This window comes from Sinocyclocheilus anshuiensis, unplaced genomic scaffold (genome assembly GCF_001515605.1).
Source record: "Sinocyclocheilus anshuiensis isolate Anshui unplaced genomic scaffold, SAMN03320099.WGS_v1.1 scaffold1895, whole genome shotgun sequence".
Classification (NCBI taxonomy): Eukaryota; Metazoa; Chordata; class Actinopteri; order Cypriniformes; family Cyprinidae; genus Sinocyclocheilus; species Sinocyclocheilus anshuiensis.
Genome location: NW_015549974.1, coordinates 300,772 through 307,423, shown reverse-complemented (window position 1 = coordinate 307,423; position 6,652 = coordinate 300,772).

Sequence of the window (6,652 nt, the reverse complement as noted above, 5' to 3'; positions counted from 1 at the left end):
CCAGCAGGGTGGACTATTGTAATGGTCTCCTCACCGGCCTTCCCAAGAAGACCATTAGACAGCTGCAGCTCATCCAGAATGCTGCTGCTGCCAGGATTCTGACTAGAACCAGAAAATCTGAGCATATCACACCAGTCCTCGGGTCCTTACACTGGCTTCCAGTTACATTTAGGATTGATTTTAAAGTACTTTTACTATCACTCAATTCACTCAATGGCCTAGGACCTAAATACATTGCAGATATGCTCACTGAATATAAACCTAACAGATCATTAGGACTGAGTAAGTTAGAAATACCAAGGGTTCACACAAAACAAGGGGAGTCCGCTTTTAGCTATTATTCCACCCAGAGTTGGAACCAACTTCCTGAAGAGATCAGATGTGCTAAAACATTATCCACATTTAAAGCATTACTCCACCCCAAAATGAAAATGTTGTCATTAATCACTTACCCCCATGTCGTTCCAAACCCGTAAAAGCTTAGTTCATCTTCGGAACACAATTTAAGATATTTTGGATGAAAACCGGGAGGCTTGTGACTGTCCCATTGACTGCCAAGTAAATAACACTGTCAAGGCCCAGAAAAGTATGAAAGACATCGTCAAAATAGTCCAAAATAGGCGCAGCATGGAGTTCCCTAGAAGGGGAATGTCTCGGGTTACCCATATAACCATGGTTCCCCGAGAGGCAACGAGACGCTGCGCCCCCTCGCCATGCCTTTGGCCTGCCTGTTTACGTCTCCTTCAGACAACTAAGTTGGTGACGTATTCAGCATGTGCCCTTTTATACTTCCGGGCACCACGCCTATGACGTCATGGGCCATGTGGACCAATAGGATTGGCGTTGTTTCACACGTGCTTCAGACACCAGTCATGCTGGCGGCATTCCCCAATGTGCCCCCTAGGGGGTTACATGCGTAATCCGAGACGATTTTCATGATATTTAATTTGTAAGTGTATTATATTTATTTTATAGAACTTTTTATTTGAAATAAAATTGGAATTTTGTATGATCTTTCCAAAGAAAAAAACAAAACAATGTTTTATCTAAAAGTTTTGTTAAAAAATTTACACTTTTAGGGAGTTGCATGGTTTTAAAGCTAACAGACAAAGACTAAAAGGCAAAAAAAATCAACTCTTTGTAAGCAGGCGCCTCAAAAACATTCTGTTCAAGTTGATTTACCACAAACCATTCCACTTTTTTCCAACCTAACACCACACCACTTATACAGTCATTGTGATTCATTTACACCAGTGAGTAAGCAGCCCCCAGCTCTAGCCACCAGCGAAGGCCTCAGGTCTATCACGTCTGACTGTACAGCGCGGATGTATATGTAGACAAGTACACACACACACACACACACACACAGACTAATGGCCCTGTGAGTCAAAACATAGAGTACATAGTGACACCTATCAGACAGATTCTGAGACAAGGAACTCAGTTTGACTAATTAGTGGTCTGTGATATAATGGAAAGGAAGTTCAATATATCCCCTCAAACCTGCCACTGAAAAGTCTGTCTGAAAAGACAACGTGTTTGTTGAGGGGAGGTTCATTTTACACATTAAAAATCACCCATGTTTTTATGTATACTTGACAAGATTCTTTTGAAATTGTCTGTAAGTCCGTATGTCATATTATAAGAATATTATTTCTAAGGGTTTTGAGGATGCCTCGTTGCATGTTCGCTTCAGTTAAAATCATTGAGGACATTGAGGACTTCATCAAACGTGTCCTAAAACTAAACAGAAGTCACTCAATAAACAACTGATTATTCACTTCATAGTGACATATATTGAAGCCGACAGAACGACAGTAATCTTTACCACGACATAATTATCTCGACTCAGTGTTTTTGTCTGTTAATACCCATGTGAGCATCAGGAACTACTAACAGCAGCTTCCACATTAATAGAGCAGATGTGGATATGCCCTTAATGAAGAGTTGCTAACTTATTTTCAAACAGTAAAAAAATACACAAACCTCTCTCAACTGCACAATCCACAGCAATAGCATCATGCTTCAGTATTAAGTAAACACATCCAATTAGCCTGCGTTTTCTCAATGTTCATTAGAATAGTAGTCCCCTCCAGCTACAAGGATGTAAACAAACACGGTGCACGCCTTGACAATCACCCACTTTTTGTCTGTCGGCTTAATCTAGGAAGGTAGAATAACAAAAAGCAAAGTGCCATTCCAGGCCCCTCCATTACCCAGCAGTGCTTCTTTTCCCCAGGGGCAATTAGGGAGTTAGATTTATTAGACATAATTAAAAGACTACACGACTCCTGTTTCTGGCCCTGATATTTAATTTGCTCACTATAATGAAACAGAAATAATAAGACCTGCACTCCGTGGGTTGCAGATAGCTACCTTATGAGGTTCCTTGGAGATAAAAAAGAGTTTGTTTGATATAAGGACCCCAGATTTGCCGATTCAGGTAGTATTTTCAGGTCTTTTTCAGACAATGGTGCGCACACACAGTGTTTAAGTACTTGCAAGGTGGAAATTAGCCACTGGAGTACATTGAAGGCATTTCAGCACACTTGTAAGTGGCTGTATCAATCAGTAAGTAATCTGGATGGTTGTCAAATGTCTTTAAAGGGGCCAACATTCCTGGGCGTGTACTGAGAGACTGTGCAGTGGAGACTAAAGTCTCAAATCCAAAGAGATATTCTTTATAAAAGTTAAGAGGCAACCACGCCTACCTAAAACGGCTCGTTCTAACACGCCCCCACATGTCTACGTCACAATGTCGAAAGATTTGCATAACGCTGCCCAAATGAGGGGCGTAACATTTCCGTCACACGCTTGAGGTATTCGGCCAATCACAACGCTCTGGATACCTGGCCAATCAGAGCACACCTCGCTTTTCAGACCAATGAGCTTTGTAAAAATCGACGCGTTTCAGAAAGGCGCCCCTAGAGGAGAAATAATAATGTACAGTATGTGGAAAATAATGTGTTTTTTTAACCTTAAACTGCATAAACACATTTCATTACACCAAATACACAAAATAATGTTCTTTTTAGCAGCATCATATGACCCCTTTAAGGCCTAATAAATGGCCAAAAGGTTGAATGAAGCCTATAATTTAATATTTGCCCTGTAATATTTGAGTTTAAAAATCAAGTTTGCATGTAGGCCTTTCCTTCATAAGAGAATTATATTTTATTTAAAAGATAGTTAAAGCTCTATTCAGGGTTCAATTTAAGTTAAGCCTAATCAACATAATTCGTAGTCACTTACAATGGAAGTAAATGGGGCCAATGTTGAAGTATTTAAGCATTTAGAAATGTGAAGCTTGAAACGCTTGTGTTAATTCTTCAGTTGAATCATATTATTTGGGTTGTTAAGCAGTTTAAATCATCATTTTTAAGTTGTACATTTTCACAGATCAAAGTTGAACGATCAGATATAACATTTATTTATTATTTATTTATTTACTTACTGTCTATAAAATAAGTAAAATGTGTAAAAGTATCAATTATTTTGTGTGGTTATGCCACATAATGTCGACTGAACATAACTATTATTGTCCACAGTATATTCAGTTATTATTGCACATCACAAAACAAGTTTCAGGAACAGTTTTGAATGAATGTCCATATGTGCCTTTGTGCTGATAGACACCGACTCACATCCTTACATTTGCTGTTTGTGTGTGAAAAAAAAAAACAACACTCCACCCTCTCCGTATGGTCCCATGAATCTGACATACAGCTGGCATTAAACACATATTTCCCCATATTTCGCAGTTGTGAATTCAATGGGGCTGCTTTGCCTCGCAATTACACACAATTTTTTCCACACTTTGGAACATGTTCATGCCATGCTGGAAGTTTATTAGTGCATGTCTCAACAAAATGAGTCTTGAAGTACCATTTTAGTGCGAGTTTTCCCTCCACTTCTCTGTGGCATCATTACAGATAAGAATCTATTGGCATTGTGACGGCAGTGTAGTTCATCAAACCTATTTCTGACTAAATGAATTCCAGCAGAACTTTCACAGCTCTGATGTTTATATCATGCTGGGGAGAAAGGAACACACATTTGCTCAGCTCAGTCAAATCTCTGCTTCTGTAGTGACAAGATGTAATCTTTAAACAAAGGCTTTAGTCTCCAAGATCTTGAAATCCTACTTTTATGTTGTGTGTAATTGTCTGATAACTTCAAAGACAGGCCTCATTTACAGCAATTGTTGGTTAATTTTGTCTAATATGGCAACAACAAAGGAAATGTATAATTATATAATTGTGCTTGAGCAACACCTTAATTCCCTGGATGTCTCCCTGCCCTCATTCTGTCAGGGAAAGTTCACACCCCACATTTTATTCTGAAGTAGAGAGACAGGTTACTGTTTACTCTATAACTAGAGTATGACAAAATACAGCATTAGGTCAATTTTTTTATCGAGATAAAGCTTCCTTTCAATGTAGGAGTTATTTATTAATGGGACTTGTATGTGTGCATCTGTACAACATATTTCATGTCAAGTTCTCAGAATAGAATATTAAGGCAAGAAATACCATAGAAGCATATTCCTGTTTTCAGAATAATTGTTACGTCTCTAAAAATAGTGTTCTGTAATATTCGCAGAAGCTCAGATGGAAATCCCCTTGGATGCAGCGCCCAGCGGTCAAAGATTTTGCAATACACTTCCCCGTATTTCCTACGAGTTCGCATATGCAGGTTTTATTGCCATCATCATCAGTGACAACACATAGGGGTTTTTTTATAATTTTTTTTTCGTACTCTACAGACATTTGAAAGCCAGCTCATGCAGGAAGGAATGTTTTTCTGTCATTCATTCAGTGCCGCCTCCTTTGGATTCAGACTTCCTGTATCACTTCTCCTAGTAAACAGAAGTCCCTAAATGAGTTGAACAAAGAAATCATTAGGCCAGCTCTGTTTTCTCAGTTGTACTTAAAGGGATAGTTCACCCAAAAATGAAAAGTTCCCTTTCAGTCAGTCACGTTCTCGTGACGTCTCGCTGCTCCATTGGACTGATTTGACACGTGCTTCAGAACGAGGTCACGCAAGGGCGTTCCCAAAGCGAATCTCGACGCAGCATCTCGTTCCCTCGGGGAACCATGGTTACATACGTAACCTAGAGACGTTACACAAGTAACCGAGACGTTTGTCATCATTGGCTCACACTCACGCAAATTTTGTTAGTGCGTGCCGTGAGATATGCAAGCATTAATCTATTGTAAATGCAGAAATACATATCAATGTGTTTCTGAGGCACTTAAACTTAAAAGACAGCCATAACATCAGCAATGGTTCATGAATTGTTCGATATTTGTGTATGTGCACATATGTAATATAACAGTGCTTCTTGATCAGCAGATCAGTGTATTAGAATGATTTCTGATGGATAATGTGACACTAATGGCTGCTGCAAATTCACCTTTGCCTTCAAAGGAATACATTTAAAAATATTTAAAAATAGAAAACATTTTGTTATTTTGAATTGCAATAATATTTGACAATATGGCTGTTTTACTGTATTTACTAATCAAAGAAAATCAATAAAAAATACTGATCCCAAACTTTTGAATGGTATTTTTAACTTTATGTTTAAAAAGTAGTTTAAAATGCAGGGTAATGGTTACACTGTAAAAAATCATGGGTTTCATTTTTTGGGGGTTATTTTTTCAGTGTTTGGGTAGTTTTTGTGTTACCCAGGTCCTGGGTCAAATGTAACAACCCAGTGTTTGGGTTGTTTTGCAGCTCCTGGGTCAGACATAACCCAATGTTTGGGTAGTTTTTGTGTTACTCAGATCCTGGGTCAGACATAACCCATCGGTTGAGTTATTTATCGCGGGGATTTTGCGTCTTCTCTTCACGAGAGAGCAGTTCTAAGCGCCATCGAATTGATGCATTCTTAGGTAAAATACAGGTTTGTGTACATTTTATTTTATCTATAAAATCGTTACTGTGCTGTATATCGTTCAATCTTATGCAGAGCAACATACAGGCGCGCGATGTGAATCACCTTTAACGAGTGTCGTGGTCTTTTCGTGTGATGTAATAGCCTGATGCTTTGCATAAAATAAACGATTTTATTCATACAGATACAGAATATAATACTTTGGATGTTAAAACATGTCCTCAGAGCTGTTTATTGTTTGTTTATTGGCAGGTTATGGAGTCACCGCATGTTTCGGCTAGAGTGAAACGCAGGGCGGCGGTCTGTTTACAGTTCCCCGCGGAACACGACTCCAGCGTCGTTACGTTGGAAACAGAATAACAGAGACTAGTCGATTACACGTGAATTACTTCTGTTTAATGTTGAATTTTTCTTCTAATGTTTGTTAAACGAGTTTAAATATGTATAGCCTATTAAAAACGATGCTGTAATGATAAATAAAGGAAAATAAAGGAAGTTATCATGCAAACCAGTGGTTGTGTGGAGTATTTTAGAAAAGTTTAGAGGATTTAAGTTAATCTGTAAACATTATTTAATGTATGAAGTAAAAAATAAGCTAGTAATATAGTAAAAATGAATAAACCCATTAACTGGGTTAAATCAACCCATTATGCTGGGTTAAATAAACAACCCAATTTGCTAGGTAAATTTAACCCAAGATGGGTTCTGTCCTATATTTACCCAGCCCTTGGGTTAATAACAACCCAAATTGGG